The 17,887-nt window shown below is 41.7% G+C and overlaps 1 long non-coding RNA gene across 1 annotated transcript in view; it reads left to right on the top strand.

Moving 5' to 3' along the window:
• The window catches only part of LOC309844677, a 188,906-nt gene extending 171,046 nt beyond the window's left edge, over positions 1-17,860 (top strand). Inside the window, exon 7 of the long non-coding RNA XR_014300812.1 lies at positions 17,763-17,860. This is a non-coding gene — a long non-coding RNA (uncharacterized lncRNA). The remainder of the gene's footprint in view (positions 1-17,762) is intronic.
• Positions 17,861-17,887: the final 27 nt, after the last annotated feature.

Here is a 17,887-nt window from a genome sequence, read left to right as displayed (position 1 = left end):
CGTTTCAGTCATGCCTGGCTACTTCTTCCTTACTCACTGAGCCAACTTATTCAGGTAGTGGAGATGTCCAAGTCTCAGAAAAAATAATCCTTTTCAGAAGGCCCCCAGGAAGCTTATCATGGACCTAAGTTTCCATTTTCTTGGGACCCATTTCTTCAACCCTTTGTCCAGGAAAGTGGCTGTGTTCAGATCAATGACACGTGACCTTAGTGTGGAAGCTTGAGGGGCTGTGTTTTTGTTGCCATCTTGCCGCTTTGGAGGAAGGGCCAGCAGGAGTGTAAAGCTGTAGAACCGTACCACCCTGGGATTACTCTCTCCAGACTTCTGGTTCTATGAGAGAATCAGATGCTTTTATTATTGATGACACTGTTGGGAATTCTGTTTATTGCAACTGACCAAATCCTACTGATACAGGTAGGTACAACCATTAACTTGAAAATATAGGACAGTTGAGGCCTCCCAGGGGACATGCTAGTGAGTAGCAATGGTGTGTGCATTGGAATGCTCTTTGTCTGATCCCAGAGCCAGAACATTTACTCCCTTTCTTGATAATTGTTCAACTTCACCTGGACTCTGTCAAAAATGGAGGTTCTTCTAGTTCACTCCCAGAGATTCTACTCAGTAACTCTGAGCTGGAGTCAAGGGAACATCCATGCTAAGTAAGCAGTGTGGGCGGTCCTGATGCAAGTTCTTTCTGAACCCTGGTTTAAGACTCACTGCCCTATGTTACCTAACTGCTCAGTCAAGCTCACTTTCCAAAGCTCAGTCTTCTTCTACCACTTTGGGCTGACATCACTACAGCGTCCATACTCCCACTCCAACTCCTCACCCTCCGCATAGGAGTAACTCAGACACAGGTCTACCTTAGCATGAAAACATCAGGTCTCACTTTGGGATCCCTTGATTGAAAAGTAGGAACAATTAAGGAGGAGTGAGAGAGGAATAAAGTCAGTGATGTTTTAATAGAAATGCATGGTGACAGATGGGAACTATGCTTGTGGTCAGCACAGAGCAGAGTGGGAAGTTTTTGAATAACTATGTTGTACACCTGAAACTAATGTAACATTGTATGTCAACTATACGTGAAAAAGAAAAAGAGGGGTGAGACATTGCTTCCCTTCTCTTTTTAAGCAGTATTTTCTCATTTGTTATATTGGACATCCTAGGTGGCCACAGATTGAAACAACCAGCTCTAAGTCTTTTTTATTCCACCACTGGCCAACTCATTACTTGGATGTCAGCTCCTTGACCAGTAAGAAAGTGAAATTATCACATGTCTTTTTTTGTGGGGAGCATGTAGGGAAGGTGTAGGGGAAGTAATGCACACATTCTTTTTTTTTTTTTTTTTAAAGAAACCCATGTGGTTCATTGTCATTCATCATAGACCAGCTCCTCTTGGCTTTGCCTGAGAGACATGGAATCCAAACTGAATATTGTAGGAAGCTGTGAAACCAAAGTTTTGAATTTTCCTCAAGAATTTTATTTTTAATAATAAAAAAAAACCCCAAGCCCATGTGTCCCATAAAAATAAATGAATGTTTTCACTCTTGAACCAATAAAGCAGATGAAAGTTGGAAGCCACATAATGGTCTCTGTATAGCTCATCCTGGCATGCAGAGATTTGGAGAATCAATGATTTTATGTTTTGCAGATGGGGGAAACTGAGGAAACACCAGGTAAATGTCCCTACGTGTGGCTGTCAGCAAGTTGCCTGCCAGGTGCTCTAATTTGGAAGAGCAGCTCTCTTGAGGATTGGAGAAAAGCCCAGATTCTGTAGCGTAGCAAGTTCCAGCCTCCTATGAGTTCAGCTACATTTTCGTTTAAGTCCTTTGTGCACCTAATGACCTGTGGTTCTGCAGAGGGTCCTGTTGCATCATGCCTTTGTGCATGCTGCCCTTTGCTGAAACACTCTCTTGCTCCTTTCCATGGAGCAAACACCCACTCGTCCATTGCTCACTCATCACCAGAAATTTTCGGTGCTCCCGTGTGGCTGTGCTCTCGAGCCCTACCACAGCACTCGAATAACTGATGATATTTGCTTGTTCTCATGTATCTGGCCATCCCATTATCTCCTGCCAAAGCACGCATGGGGCATCTTGAAGTCTGGATCTTGTTTAATTCATTTTTATGTGACCCGAGGTACATAGCCAGGCACAGAATAGATGTTCATTAAATGCTTGTTGAAGGCATAAACTGATGAAGTGATGCAGACAAGGGGTAATGTGGGGGAAAAAAAGGTGACACCTTCAACCCCATGGTGTTCCCTAAAGGACAGTAGAAGAAAAAGCAGGAAAGAGGATGCCCATTTAACTTTCTTGTCAGCCTTTTCTTAAGAGTTGGGTCTCCCCTTTTGGTCTAAGGAATGTAAACATTCAGATTCTTTTCACTGAATATAACTTCTTTCATTAAAAAAAAAAAAAAAACAAAGAAGAAGAAGAAGAGGAAGGAAAACTGACAGTTACTTGGGAGAATGATTTCTGCTGGGCTGCCAGAGACCATGTTTGTGGCTATGATGGGTATTTGAGCAAAACACTACAAAGTTGGCTGGGATCACTTAAGTCTTACCCCATTTGGGGGCAGAATTTTTTAAGGCTTGTCTTCCCTTGGGAGGAAGTCACACCCCGGCAGCTGCTGTCACGCTATGCTCTGTTTAGTCCTGAATGAGAAAACCCTGGGCTTTGGCAACATTGCCCTTCTTGCTCCTTCAGTACAAAGGCTGAGAGTTGAGTAACAGTCATCCAGCAAGAGGGATTTTCCCTTTAGCCCGCGGGTGTCAGCCTCCCCACCAGGGGGCTGGAGTCAGGCCTGGTTAAGGTATTTACCCAGGCCTCCAGGCAAGGCAGCCCACTGTGATATGGGCAGTCCTGTCGATTTTCTTCGCAGGGATCCATAGATCATTTTATCTCTAAGCGACCTCCCCTCACAAAAGCCTCAGGTATTTGAATTTTCATAGTGGGAGCCTGGGAAATTGAGAATGATTATTGGTGAAAGAGCCTCAGGAGATGGAGTTGGAAAGTAAGTTCTGAATCTTTAAGTAGACTGAGCTCTATCCACTTCAGTGAGGCAAAGTAGTACCAAAGCCGAAAAATGGGGGTGCAGTGGGGGCGAAGAGGGACAGGAAATGGAATTAACCTTCACAAGAGCCTGGTCTGGTGGTGCTGCTTTATGTGATAATTTCACTTTATATACAGAAATACCCTGGAGCCCTTTTTTATGCTCCAGTGTACACAGATGACAGACTGAGGTTCGAGGGGATAAAGGGACACCCCAAGGCTACATACCTAGTAGATGTAGGGGTGAGGATGTGAATGTGGTCCGTTGGGGTACAGACTATGAATCAAGTATAAGGAGTAGGAAAGTTGTAAAGAAAAAAGAGAAGTATGTTGGGCAGTTTAAGCCTAGGTCATTTTACAATTCTTGAGTATTTTTGATCTGCCAAGTGTCATCCCTTTTAATCGTTACAAAACTCCCGCTTTGTAGGTAAAGAAAGTGAGACTCAGAGATGTCATGCCACCTGTGCCAATGACTAAATATTTCTGGAGCTAGGATTCAAACTCAGGTCATCTGGAATTCTAATCATTGTGATAAGGCAAGGAGGAATACACATAAAAGAACATAAAGGAGCAAGACAAGTTAAGAGAGAGTTTCTGGAGTCTGATGAACCATTTGGTCGGTAATGTCTCCCAGAGTACCAAGTTGGGTAGGGTGAATCCATGTGGTTTCAGAGGACAAGTAACTGGGAGTGATGGCTAGAGGAAAAGGAGCAGAGAACAGATGCCAGCACTTCCTGCTGGAGAGCGACACCCCCTACAGGTCATAGCACCCTCCCCTCTCCCAGATCTGTGACCAATGCATAAGACATGCCAGGGTATTTTAAGCTCCTCTGGTGGTTTTAAACATGCAAACAAATTCTTTGACCTTTGTCCTTTACCCTTGGGTCTAGGTGGGCTTGTAATTTGCTTAAAACCAATAAAATGCAGGAAAATTGACTACAAGAGTTTTGAGGCTGGGTCATTAACAACCTCCCCGCTGCCACCTTTTCTGTTGGGACACTCAAACTTGGGAATCTTTGGAATCTTGAGCTTCCATGTAAGAAATCTGACATTGCTGCTACGCTGTGAGGAAGCCCAGGTCATGTGTTCTGGCCAGTAATCCCAAATGAAGTCCTTACCAATAGCTATAAATCATCTATTAAATATGTGAGTGAAGATCGTTCCAGATGATTTCAGTCTACAGATTTCAAGTTACTTTGCCCCCCGGTCTTTTTATTTTCCCAGTCAGACCCCAGATGTCATGGAACAAAGGTAAGTTATGCCATGTACCCTGTCAAAATTCCCAACACATGGAATTCACATACATAATAAAGTTGTTGTTTTGTACCACCAAGTTCTGGGGTAGATTGTTGTGCAACATTGGTAACTGAACAGCATCTCACTTTATTTATTTTTGGAAGCAGCCCATGTCTCCTTCCTTGTTCCCCATACCAAGCTCTTACTTTTCAATTAGTTGTCAGACACAAGTGTTGGCGGTCCTCCCACAAGTGCATGAGTTCATCTTGTGCTTTGATGAGGGCCCTGGTAGACTAGCAAAGATGAGCCAGCGACTTTATAACTGCCTCTCCCCGCCAGTCTCCCAGGCTCCTTCCCAGCCCCTTTTCCATCCTTCACTTCTAGCTGACAGCTCCCCACCCCCTTCCCTGTGCCTCCTCTTTTGGACGGCAAATACCTTTCAGTCCATTCAGGCCCCAGGGCCAAAGCCTCTCATCAACTCTAGAGCCATTTATGTAGTTCCCGCCTCCCAATTCTTCACAACCCCAGGGGCAGCACTGGGCTTTTAGTGGAAGTAGCTGGTCTGAAACCACCTTAGTGGGTATGGTATCTCTCTGGCTCAGGTTCTACCCTACTGGCATAATCCCACGGTTGTTACAGTTCTTCAAAGAATGAGATGAGCTCATTTCTCTTAAATTAGTGCCACGTAGGAGATGTCTCATTTTCCCAGCACATAGTTCATTATGGTACCCCAGTGTTAACTCACCATTAGCAGTAAACAGAGAAAGTTCAGCCAGTAAACAGAGAGGAAAGTTTAGAGTCCAAATAAGACTTTTCTTGCTCTCTTTTGTTTGTTTGTTTATTTTTTTTTTTTTTCAGAGGTAACTGCAGTCTGGTGTCCACCCAGCACTGTGTGCTGATAATGTTTTGTTGGATTTAAAGAGATCAATGTCTGCTCTACTTACTAGTTAGTGTCCTTAGCAGGTTACATAAGCCCTTTGAGTCCTATTTGCTCATTTGCAAAAAGCTGATAATTCCTGTCCAGGTTTACTATGAAGATGGACTGAGTTAATGTTGGTAGCTGAGTTGGCCAGAAATTAGGCTGTTTGAAGGATATGGTCTAAGATCTTGTTAAAATTTTTGTCATAGTTGTTATTATTTGTGGTTACCCTTCAGGAAGTCCCATCAGCTCTGTCTTCCAAGTAAATTTCAAATCCTGCCACTTCTCATCACCTCTGCTGCCAGTCATCTGGTCCAAGCACCTCTGCTTGCATGGTTGCCATACTCTCCCATCTGGTCTTCTGGTTCCACCCCACTTGCCTTTTGCTCCTCCACACAGCAGCCCAAATAGTCCTACTCCATCCCATCCTGTCACTTCCAGGCTCTAAACCCTGCCATCACTTACCTTCCTGCTCAGAGTAAAATTTTTGCCACAGGCTGCAAGTTGGTACAAAATCAGGCTCCTATTATCTCTATGCCTTCATCTTTCTCCCCTCCCTTCCGCCCTTCCCCCCCTTGCTATTCCTTCAACGGTGTACGCCTGCCCTAGAGTCTTTGTACCTTCTGTTTCTTAGCCCATGAATGCACAACCCGTGCCTTTATTTCCTTCAGAGCTTGGCTCATATGGCAGCATCTTGTTGAGTTCTTCCCTGACCATCTTATTTAAAACACATCCACTGCCTTTTTTTCTGCTTTATTTTCCTGCAGTCAGTCATTTTTCAACCTGTATTGACTTACTCATTTATATTTATTACTTATTTTTCCCAACTAAAATAGAAGCCCATTGAAACCAAAGATTGTGATTGCTTCATTATTGCTACCCCCAGTGCCAAATACAGTGCCTGACCTACAGTAGACCCTCAAATATGAAGTTGAATTGACTGTAGACCCCAGAAACAACTTACTTGGCTGTTTACTGATAGTTTATATTAATGAAGATGACTGTGTGCATTCACAGCATCATCAATAGTTTTGTTTAAGAGCACTATCACTGTGCTGCCCTTATTTAGTTGGAGAATATGCTGCTGATAAAAGCCTTGGGAGAAAAAAAAAACAGTTGAAGTCAAAAGATGTAGAAATAAGACCCAGGTCTTCTCTTTGCAATTCAGAAGCCCCTGCCATAATCAAGTGTGGATTCTCACTGTTCAGATCAACCATATAATTTGCAGAGCCTAGTGCAAAATAAAAATGCGAACTGGCTCCTTGTTCAAAATTGTTACAAATTCCAAGACCTCAACAACAGAGTATTAAACCAAGAGTAGGGTCCTTCTGAACACAGCTTACATGAGTATGATGCTGGCCTCACTCATTTTCTACAACTATCTATATTTTTGCATCCCATGAAAGCAAACCTTAGGAGGTTGGTTTACTTAGTGAACTTTTTCACACTATCTATTTAAATTGCGATGAGGCTAGAAAAGTGAAAGGTGTCTGTTCTGCCTGAGATCCACTGATAGTCAAGCTTCAAAATAATCCCCTTTAAAAAAAAAAAAAAGAAAAAAAGACTTATTTATTTATTTGAGGGAAAGAGAGAGAGCGTGAGCAAGCATGAGCTCATGGGGTAGAGGAATAGAGAGAGAGAGAGACTCTTAAGCAGACTCGGTGTGGAGCTCAAGGCAAGGCTCGATCTCACCACCTGAGCTGAAACCAAGATTCAGATGCTTGACTGGCTGTGCCACCCAGCCACCCCAATCCACTTTTGTCTCCTCCTGGATTGTGACAACCTCAGTTTTAGAGCAGGAAGATGAAAAGATAGCTAAATTGTTGTCCCTACCCCTTGAATAGGTTACAGTCTTCTGTGAATACAGTGCTAAATGCTGAGGCCAGAAGTGCCCTGGGGCAAGGTAAACAAGGATTGCTGCTTTTCAAAGAGAGCAGGTCATTCATTTGTGGTCCATCTTCACTGTCCTCTGGTCATCAGCAGCAGTCTCCGCATAGTGGTCTGCAAATATGGACCAGCCTGAGGGAGGTCTGAAAAAAATATGGCAAGGGGAACTGAGACAATGGTCCAGGCTTGAGGCAGGCCTGCAGGCCTCCAGGACCTCCAGGGACCAGGCCTCCAGGTGCCATCAGAGGTAACTCAAGCGAATGATGAGGATGCCGGCTGGAATTCACCAAGGCCTTGCTAGTCAGATCAGCTCCTTTCCTTGGGACTTATTTTTTCATCTTTCATAGGAGGACCATATTGTTCAGAGGTTCTTTTTGAATATTAACCAGACTTTAAACATTCACTTGTGTTTTGAGTTTTTTTGGAGTCAGGCATTATAAAAAACCCAAGCTCCTGGACTCCTTTATTCACATTTTCCTGAAAAACAAAGAGAAGCCTTTTGTGTATTTTCATTACAGGTCCATCTTGACCTCTCAGATATTTTAAACGACCTGTTCTTTGGCTAGGAATATGAGTTGGTTGATTGGAGCTGCTTCTAGGCCCCCTATGAGTATTTTTTGAAACCAAATTACAAACATCACAGTTGAAATAAAGAAAAATGTTAACAGAAATACATTACTTAAATTCTAAAGTTATTTCTAGACTTTTAGAAAGTTCCAAAGATGAGATGATTTGGCCACAAAGCTTTTAAAAATATTAAATGAAATGAGCAGAAACATTAGTTCCACATTTCAAGGACAATTTATCACTAAACAAACGGATTTGGACCTTTGGAGATCTTTCTTTTACAAAACTTCAAAGTCTTTTTGTAAAGATAACTAAAATAAATATCATACACTATTTTAAAAATTCTGTGTACACTTATATCTTAAGTTGTTTTTTGTAGGTCAGAAGTAACCCATTTGTGTAGGAAAACATGTGACCATTCACATTTACAAAGGTAGGCTTTTCCTCACTCCCATTTTTTGTCTTTGATCAGGGTTGTTTAACATTTAAGGGTAGTTTGGCTTGTGATATTGCTTAAATGTGTCCATTAGACTGTGGGTGTCAGTTAATAGGGAATGAAATGTCACAAGGTACTAACTTCTGGTATAGTCATAAGAATTTAGGCAAATATATTTGGAATCAAAGGTCCCCCCCCGCCCCGCCCTGGCCCCACCTTAACATATATATTCTGGGAATTTAACTTTCTCTCTGGTTCTGTACAAGGTTCCCACACAAGTAGGACCAACTTTCATTTTGACCGTTGTGATTCAGATATTGTCCAGGGAAGGAGACTGGGAGAGACTGGGACGTTCATGGAAGCCTGGGGTATGACTGCCTTGTTTCTTCGCAACCTTAACAACACTGCTGCATTTTTTCGGGATGACTAGCAGGGGACAAGGAATTCTTTGCCCTACAGAAAACTCGTCAAGAAAAGCCAGAGTTACAAGGGAGCTGAGTTGGCTTATCTTACTGCCATTGTTGTTCATCTGTCTCCACCAGGCCAGATATCACTGAGAGCCAGGAAGCCAGGACTAGCTTCTCTCCCCCTTTTCCAAGCCCAGCCCCCATTTCTCCCTTTTAGAGATCCACATTCTTTCCTTAGATATGTTAATGCCCTCTTCAAGGAGCTACCTGGGGCAGCCGCTCAGTCTCCTGGAGAAGATTTTATATCTCTACTTAGATGATTTATGGCTCCCATAGCATTGAAGGCTCAGAAAGTAGCCTGGCTCCCCCTACCCCCCAGGCTTCCAAGTTCCGGAGGGTTGTAGGCAGCTGGAACCACTTCTGTGCCCCAGATGTGTCTGATAGAATTTTTAAAACATTCATACTTGGATTGAGCTAGATTCAGGGCTAGGATCCCTAAATAGGCATTATTTGTACCTGATAAAAATTGAGAGTTAAATTGATAAACTAATTGATAATTGCTAAAAAAAAATTATTAGGTTGAACCATAGGAAAGTGCTAGTATGCAATCATTTTTACTTACAAATACAACAGTTTCCTATAGTTCTACGAATAGCGTAAAATATTTTCAGACATCAATGGAGAGATATTGAAAGCTTTGTTTTGTCATTTCATTGTTTCATGTCCTTAACTTCTTTTTCTGTACCCTGCATTCCTGTACTAAGACCACCCACAGGCGTGCACGAGCATACACCCGCACACGAACAGTGACTTAATCTTCCTCTTCTGGGACTTTAGAGAATTAAGAAACGAGATGAGAATGAGGTAACACATTTACGTGAATAAAAAGCTTGGACAGTTCTCATGATATTCTTTTCCTTTGTTCAGGGATATCCACCCTCTTCCACCCCTCCTCTTCCCCAGCTCTGCCTGAAATCATTTTATTAGCTTGAGAGCAAGGAAGGCAACCTCCTCACAACAGGCTTGAGGGCAGGCTGTGTGTGTGTATGGAACAAGCTCCGATTTTGAGGCACAAAGATCTGGATTCTGCCTTTGGGTTATTTCTTGGTATGTTCGCATACCATATTTCTTGGTAGGTTCACATATACAAGCATACCGTATCTTGGGCATGCTTCTTAACCACCGTGTTCTTAGTTTTCTCATCCATAAGCTAGGGGTCATGATATCTACTTCATACAGTTGAAGGTGTCGAGTAAGATGGTGTATGTAAACAACCTAAAACTACCTGGGATATAGTAGGTGCTCCAAAATTCTGTAAAACCAAGATTAAATTTCCTCTCCCTTGGTGCTTCTAGCCTCCATGCCCACCCATCTACCACATGTCGCTCAGAAACCAAAGAGCTACTTTCGTTGAAGTGACATGTGGCTTGGGACATTGGCTCTCTCAGTGGTGACAAGTCACTGCCAGCAGAATCTCTGCTGCTCTGGGAACGAGAACTTGCAGCTGGGGAGGCACAGAAGTGGCTTTGTGGCACCAGGGACATTTGGGCTGGTCCTTAAGGCTGTTTAGGATTTAGACACACGCTCTAGGCCAGCAAGGTCTCCTTAAACTTTCTGCAGTGTTGGAAATGTGCTAGAATCTGTGTTGTTTAGCATGTGTGGCTACTGAGCACTGGCAGTGTGGCTAGTGTGACTGAGGAGAGAATATTACATTTAACTTTAATTAATTTAGAAAGCCACATGTGGCCCGTGGCTACGGTACTGGGCAGGACAGGACTCACAACAGCAACAGTGGAGTAACAGAAGAGGAAAGCCATGGGGGCCGGTGTCGGTGCAGCACGTGCTTCAGCTTGGCTGCTGCCCAAGCTTTGTGAAGGACACTGGTTGTACCGGTAACTGGAGAGGGACATGGAGCAAACTCTGATAGTCAGTGTAAAGAGTTTAAATATTCTTTCCCAAGCCATGGAAGTTAGTGTAGGTCTGTGAGCAAAGGAATGACAGCATGCTGTTCTACATCAGAGCAAATGATCTGGCAGGAGGTAGAGAGGAGCAGTCTCTGATTGGACCAGAGAGAAGCTGGAAATGGAAGCCCCTTGAAAGTGTTACTGCAAGAACCCAGGTGAAGCTCTCACTGCTTCTGGGAACCATGGGAACAGCTCTGCCTGGATTACCCCCTGTTATTCCGAGGCGGGTACTACCAGGAGATCCACTGTACAGACAAGGAAACGGGCTTACCATCAGTGAAGTTACATATCCTCAAGTAAGTACGGAAATACAAACTTGAACCCTGGTCTGTTGAATTCCAAAAAGACATAAAAGAAAGTGTTTAACTCCTCTCTACCTCTATTTTAGATCTCCCCAGGGAAAGTAAGAAAGAAAGAGACTTGATCCCCCTCCCCCCCCGCCCCACCCCTCCAATGTGATGGGATTGAGGACACAGAGTCAACCCTATAGATCATTAATCTGACTGGGTGTGGCTTTATTCAGGACCTGAGAAAAAGAAACTCTAGCTCTCCCAAACGCACTTCTGAATCTTCTGAATGGGACTCGCTGTTTTGCTGCCAGTCAGCCTCTCTCATCTTCCGCTGCCTTGCCTTGGTGAAAGGAAGGCCCAAATTAAGCCATTGCTGAGCCCATTACCTTGCCTGTTTGTGGGCCAGAAGAGTTATTATCTGCATTTGGGGAACTCTCCAGAAGAGTAGAGACTTACTTCCTTTTTGAGATCTCTTCAATTTGCAGGCAATTACCTTATGGCTTTTAAAATTTCTTTTACAATCTTTCCTTAAGAGGCAGCTCAGTGTGGTGTTAAAAACATCAATTTGAGAACAAGGATGCTCGTGTTTGAACCCTGGTTTACAGTCTGACTTTGAGCAGGTTACTAACCATACTACCTATCTCATGGCCTGGTTTTAGGATTAAATGAGTAAAGGTACCTAACGTGCATAGAATTGTGCATGACATTTATTATATATGGTTTACAATTTATTATATATGATTTGCCAAAAACTGGGTGGAGATGGGAGCATGACTGCCCCAGGGTGGCCAGGGGGAGGAAGAAACCACCCTCAAAAGACCACTCTAAAGTATTTGGGTATGGATCAAAAGGAGCTGATCAGAGAGAGACCAATTTTCTGAGTTAAGTTCAGGCTCAGCATAATAGAGAAGCCAATCAAATGTAAACACACGCAGAGAAGTTACCCTGGGAGGGAAGCGAAAAGGAAATCTTGACAGGTAGTGGAAAGAACAGCTTCTTCTTGCGTGGGAGCAAACTCTTTGCACGTTCATACAGATGACTGGGCTTAACCACGCGCCAAGTCGCCCGAGGAGCTTCTTAAATCGCAGCTTTAAGCTGTGCGCTCCTGTGGCCTCAGTGCTGCCACCTACAGGGCCTTCGAGGCAATGAGCGCCGTCGTTGGCTCCCAATCCTCATGAGCTGCTCCTTTTTTTACAGGTTTTAAATGCTTCTGCCCTAGATACAACGATTCTGAAACACGTTTCAAAACATTATTTCTAAAAGGGGGGTTAGTGCAGAATAAACCATGGCAAAACTCCACACACAGAAATGTAGAAAGGTCTCTTTAAGCCTGTACCATATGCCAGGCACTTGAGTTAGTGGCTTGGGACATGCTATTGTATTGCCTTTTAGCCACATAAAAGATAACATCAGCATTATTATCCCCATTTCAAAGTAGTTTAGGGAGTCTAATACACAATTGTTCTGAACCTGTGCCACTCACATTCCAGAGTCCATATATATCACATAACACAGTATCCAATAGATTCTTTTTCTACCTTCCCTAAGCGTAAAAGCATATACAATTGAGTTGACCAAAGAGGATCAACAGGCACGAAGAGCTCCTGTTTGCACAATGATAAATGCTGCTTACTTTGAGCTATTGTTTTGAAAATCTGGGCCCCTCAAATAAAGATGCTATGGCAGAAATGTTCACATATGCAAAAGTGAGTTAGGTCTTTATTACCAGGGTCCAATCTTTGTCCATTTGTGAATTAAACTATGTCTATTCATTCAAGCCAACCTGAATGAATTAATATTGTAGATAAACTACAGAACAAAGTGCCCCGTCTTGTTTTTACCAACGAAAACCCTATCAATTAATCGACATTTGAGCACACTTATGCTTTATTTATGCTACAAAGGTCATGTTTAAATTGACCATCCTGTGGTACTAACAGTGCTTCTCAAAATTTAATGGACACGCTCTTCAACTAGGGACCTTGTTGAAAGGCAGTTTCTGATTCAGTGACTCTGGGATGGGGTCTGAGTTTCTGTATTTCTAACAAGCTCTCAGATAATATGGGTGCTGCTGGTTCAGCAATCACATTTTGAGTTTCAAGGAATTTGAAGATCTTGATGTTCCTTTGAATCATGAAAATAAAAATTTAATTTATAGCATATTAATTATATTTTATTGTTTCCTAATGCTTTGAGAATCAGTCTACTACATTTTCCATCTAAAATATTTTATCAACTAGAACATTGAATGTACTAGCATATTCTATTCCTTCACCCAGGCTGGCTTATGAAGTGTTCACTGCTACATAAACCTCAAGAAATTTTGTCTTCAACCAAAGAGTAGATTAGCATCATGAAATTATTTTCCAAACTCTAGGGGAGAGTAATGATGACACTAATCTAAGAAAAATTTGTTAAAATTATATTTACCACTTTTTCAGGTTCTTCAAACTGACTCTTCTGCCATCTAGGGAGTTCACTACATGGAAGAGTAGAGCAGTAGACCCAGTGCCTTATAATGAAGAAGCCCATTTTCACATCACTCTGATCTGGGAGTTCATTTATGTTTATGCTTATCAGAGTGGCCAGATGTTGAGTGGCAAAAAGTAACACATTCACATGTGATACAGAGCAAAGACCTATTATCATGCCCAAAGGACAAGCTATTTATAGCAGTAAAGAATAAAGTGACCCATAAATAGACTGCCATTTACTTGTTTATTTTGTCTAGGGTCCATTTAATGGCATCTGTTAGTGCTACGATAGCTAATGCCCAGCAATTATTTCCATCCTGAACCTTACTGGGGAAGAAAAATGCAGTAGAACTAGATCCTTTGTTTGGAATTGATTTCCCACCCCCCCCCCCAATCAATTAAAATATTCAGTAAAGGTGTTCTGTTCTCCCCTACTCCCTCCTGTTTACACAAATAAAATATATACATTTAAATAGCTAAATATAAATGGCTGCCTTATATGTTCTCTATATCTTAGAGAATATAATGTCTCAAATTAGGGTAGTGGAAATTATAGCAACTTTAACAAGAAGAAAATGAAATTATGGTTATTTCAATGAGAACAGAGCATATGTTATTCATATAGTAGTTTCTCAATGAATGTGGATTGACTGCCTTGAACAGCCTTAAGATGGATTGCTAGGTGTACAGAGACTAACATGGATTGTGAAGATAAGGGTCGACTCTAGAGTGGGGAAGTAGGCTCCTGGTATCTCTCCAGCAAGACCAATTTCTTTTCTCCTCTGCACATCTTCCTCTAATGCCCCACGTTATCTACCTTTAGCTTTTGTGCTTTAGATTCAGGTATTAATTATAGTAGGTGCTATAGTACTAAGATATTGGTGTATTAACTTTGCAGTTATTACTGTCAATAATATTTATGTTGGTTAACATATATTCAGGGCCAACTATGTGGCAGACTTCAACCAGAGAGCAAAAGGTACTTTCCCCCAGCTCAGGTTTGAAAAATCCAGAAGAGCTAGGGTCATGTTTTCAGTGCCGGGCCAATGAGTGTGGTCAGAAGGAAGAGTCATTATAATTGGCCCAGCTTGGGCCACATGATCTCCCTGTTTGCAAGAAGTATGTGGGGATGGTAGTCGTGGGGGGGGGGGTGTAGTGATGATTGTCAGGCTTCAGTAAAACCATATATTTTGAAGAATAATTCCCAAAGAAGGTCCTTGCCCTTCTGGAAAAAAATTCATTTCTCCTACAGCTTTGGGCAAGTTACTTAATTTACTTGAACCTCAGTTGAAGAGTTTGTATAATGAAGTAGAATTAGATACTTTCTCAGGGTCCTTTTATATCCCAAATCTCCAGTTTTCAGTTACTTTTTAAAATGTAGCACTTTATAAAATGAATTCACATCCAATTCTGACGAGCAAGCAGGGGTGATGCTATTTCACCCTCTTATTAGATGGAGACACTGAGCCTTGCAAAGTTAATTAATTAGTCTCAAATCATTAGAATGTCAAGTGGCAGAACTAGGACTAGATATTAAGTCATTGGATTAGTTTCAAAGAATTCCCTTTGAATGCTTCCCGCATTAGTGAAATTGGTTTTCTTCATTCCTTAATGACAACTAACTAATCTCCTGGGTAGCAAACTACTATATAAATTAAGCTCTAGTTAATGGGATAGTTTTGATGGATTAAAACTTGGGCACTGGAGTTTCTTATTTTGCTGCCTTCTGAGAGATGCTGAGATTGTTCATTAATGTGATTATTGTCTTTCTAATGGAAGGTACTGGAGAGGATGGCTTGGGGAAGGAAAAGCTATGCTGAATTCAAGTTGAAAGAGGATGCTTTTAGGAAGAGAGTGAGGGGAAAACTGGGAGGAACTGATTGTCACCTGGTAGCTCACAGGCACTTGATATTGTGCCTTGAAGCTGATGGTGGTTAAGTAAGTTACCATTATTTGTTTTAAGATTTCCTTGAATAAATATTTACACCACACAATCAATGAAGTCTAGAAAGTCAATGGGCTGTGTTTTATTTTTAACAAGCTTTAAATTAATTGTATGTCCTCTGTATCTACAAACATCTATGAAGATAACTCTGAGAAAAGCTTAGAGCTCTTGATGACTTGCAAGTACATCAGTCTGGCATATAAAATTTCTAAGACCGGGGCGCCTGGGTGTCTCAGCGGGTTAAACCCTTGCCTTCGGATCAGGTCATGATCTCAGGGTCCTGGGATCGAGTCCCCCATCCAGCCCTCTGCTCAGCAGGGAGTCTGCTTCCCCCCTCTCTCTGCCCTGGCTCTCTGCCTACTTGTGATCTCTCTCTCTCTGTCAAATAAATAAATAAAATCTTTAAAAAAAGATTTCTAAGACCAAAGGGGATAATAATCCTTAGTTAAGAATACATAAAAATATCATCCAGAAGCCTTAATGCACATGCCTTTGTTCTGTCAATTAATGAATTTCTCCCCAAGGAAAGAAATATGAATGATAAAAAGATGTTCAAGCAAGCATCTGTTCAAGTAGTCAAAAACTGGAAGTAACTTAGAAGATTAATTAAGAGAATGATGGTACCTTCATAAAATAGAATATTATATAGTTATTTAAAATGATGCAGCCAAAGAATAATTAGTGACAAAAACGTTCACAATAAATTAATAAGAGCATGGGTTCCAGAGTCAGCCAACTTCGATCCCAATTCTAGCTCAACCAAGCACAAGTTGTATGACCTTGAACAAATTACTTAATCTTTTGTGCTTAATATCACACAAACATAAAATGGGGTTAATGATAGTACCTGCCTCATAAGCTTGTTGGGTGAATTGAATGAAGTAATATGTAAACTGCTTAGCACAAAGCCAGTCACTTTAATAAGCCAGTCACTTTTTTTTTTTTAAAAAGGTTTTATTATTTGAGAGAGAGAATGAGAGAGAGAACAGAGAAACAGAGGGAGAAACAGATGCCCTGCCAAGTTGGGAGCCCGCTGCAGGACTCAGTCCTGGGACTCCAGGATCATGACCTGAGCAGAAGGCAGTTGCTTAACCCACTGAGCCACCCAGGTGCCCCAATAAGCCAGTCACTTTAATAAAACAACAGTACAACAGGGATGCCTGGGTGGCTCAGTGAGTTAAGCACCTGCTTTCAGCTCAGGTCACGATCCCAGAATTCTGGGATCAAGCCCCATGTCCTATTCCCTGCTTGTCAGGGAGTCTGCTTGTCCTTTCCCTCTGCCCCTGCACCCTACTTGTGTTTGTCTTCTCTCTCTCTCTCTCTCAGATAAATAAAATCTTAAAAAAAAGAAAAACACACAAAAACAAAACAAAAGCAGTGCAACATTTTCTTTCTTTGATAATCTGTATTTCCTACTTTGGGGGCCAATTTTTATGATAATTCAGTAATGAAAAAGAAAATATAAAAGTTATTTTAAAATTTATCTTAAATATTTTAATTGTGGTAAAGTAGACATAACATAAAATTTTCTGTCTTAACCATTTTTAATTGTGCAGTTTGGTAATTGTTATGTATACTCACTTCATTGTATAACTAATTTCTAGAATTCTTCTCTTCTCCCAAAACTAAATCTGTACTCTTAAACAACCCCCATTCCTCCTTCCCCTCAGCCCCTGGCAGTTACCACCCTATACTTTCTGTCTCTATAAATTTGACTATTCTTATAAGTGGAACTGCACAGTACTTGTCTTTTGTGATTGACTTAGGTCACTTAGCATAATGTCCTTGGGGTTCATCCAGGTTGTAGCGTGTGACAGAGTTTCCTTCCTTTTTAAGGCTGAATAATATTCTATTTCGTGTATCTAGTACATTTCGTTTATCCATTCATGTGTTGATGAACACATTTTACCTTTTGGCTATTGTGAATAATGCTGTTGTGAGTACAAATGTTTAAAAGTTGTTTTTTAGGGGCGCCTGTGGCTCAGTGGGTTAAATAAAGCCTCTGCCTTCGGCTCAGGTCATGATCTCAGGGTCCTGGGATCAAGTCCCACATGGGGCTTTCTGCTCAGCAGGGAGATTGCTTCCCACACCCCCCGCCCCCACCTGCCTCTCTGCCTGCTTGTGATCTCTCTCTGTCAAATAAATAAATAAAATCTTTAAAAATAAATAAATAAAAGTTGCTTTTAAAGATTTATTTATTTATTTATTTATTTGACAGAGAGAGAGAGATCACAAGTAGACAGAGAGGCAGGCAGAGAGAGAGAGAGAGAGAGAGAGAGGGAAGCAGGCTCCCCGCTGAGCAGAGAGTCCAATGCGGGACTTGATCCCAAGACCCTGAGATCATGACCTGAGCCGAAGGCAGCAGCTTAACCCACTGAGCCACGCAGGTGCCCCTAAAAGTTGCTTTTTAAAAGAAAGAATAAGTTACCCTGAATTTCCTAAAACTCACTAGACATAAGTAAACTGGCACTACAGCTGGTTGGAATCCGGGATCTGTTCTTTGCCTCTGTAATGCTTCAGTCTTTAAATATCAGATTAATTAATACATTTAGCTTTTTATTGGGCACTAATTCTTTGTCTTTAGGTGTAAATTTTTCAGAAGATTGTATGCTCAGTGGAGAATAACAAGGAAAGATAAAACTAACAAGGGCCAGAAAAAGACACTACTTTCCTCTCATGTTCAGGAAAAGTCAGAAGTGGTGAGTCCAG

This window comes from Mustela nivalis, assembly GCF_964662115.1.
Source record: "Mustela nivalis genome assembly, chromosome: 12".
NCBI lineage: Eukaryota > Metazoa > Chordata > Mammalia > Carnivora > Mustelidae > Mustela > Mustela nivalis.
This window is presented reverse-complemented; position numbering and strand designations above follow the sequence as displayed.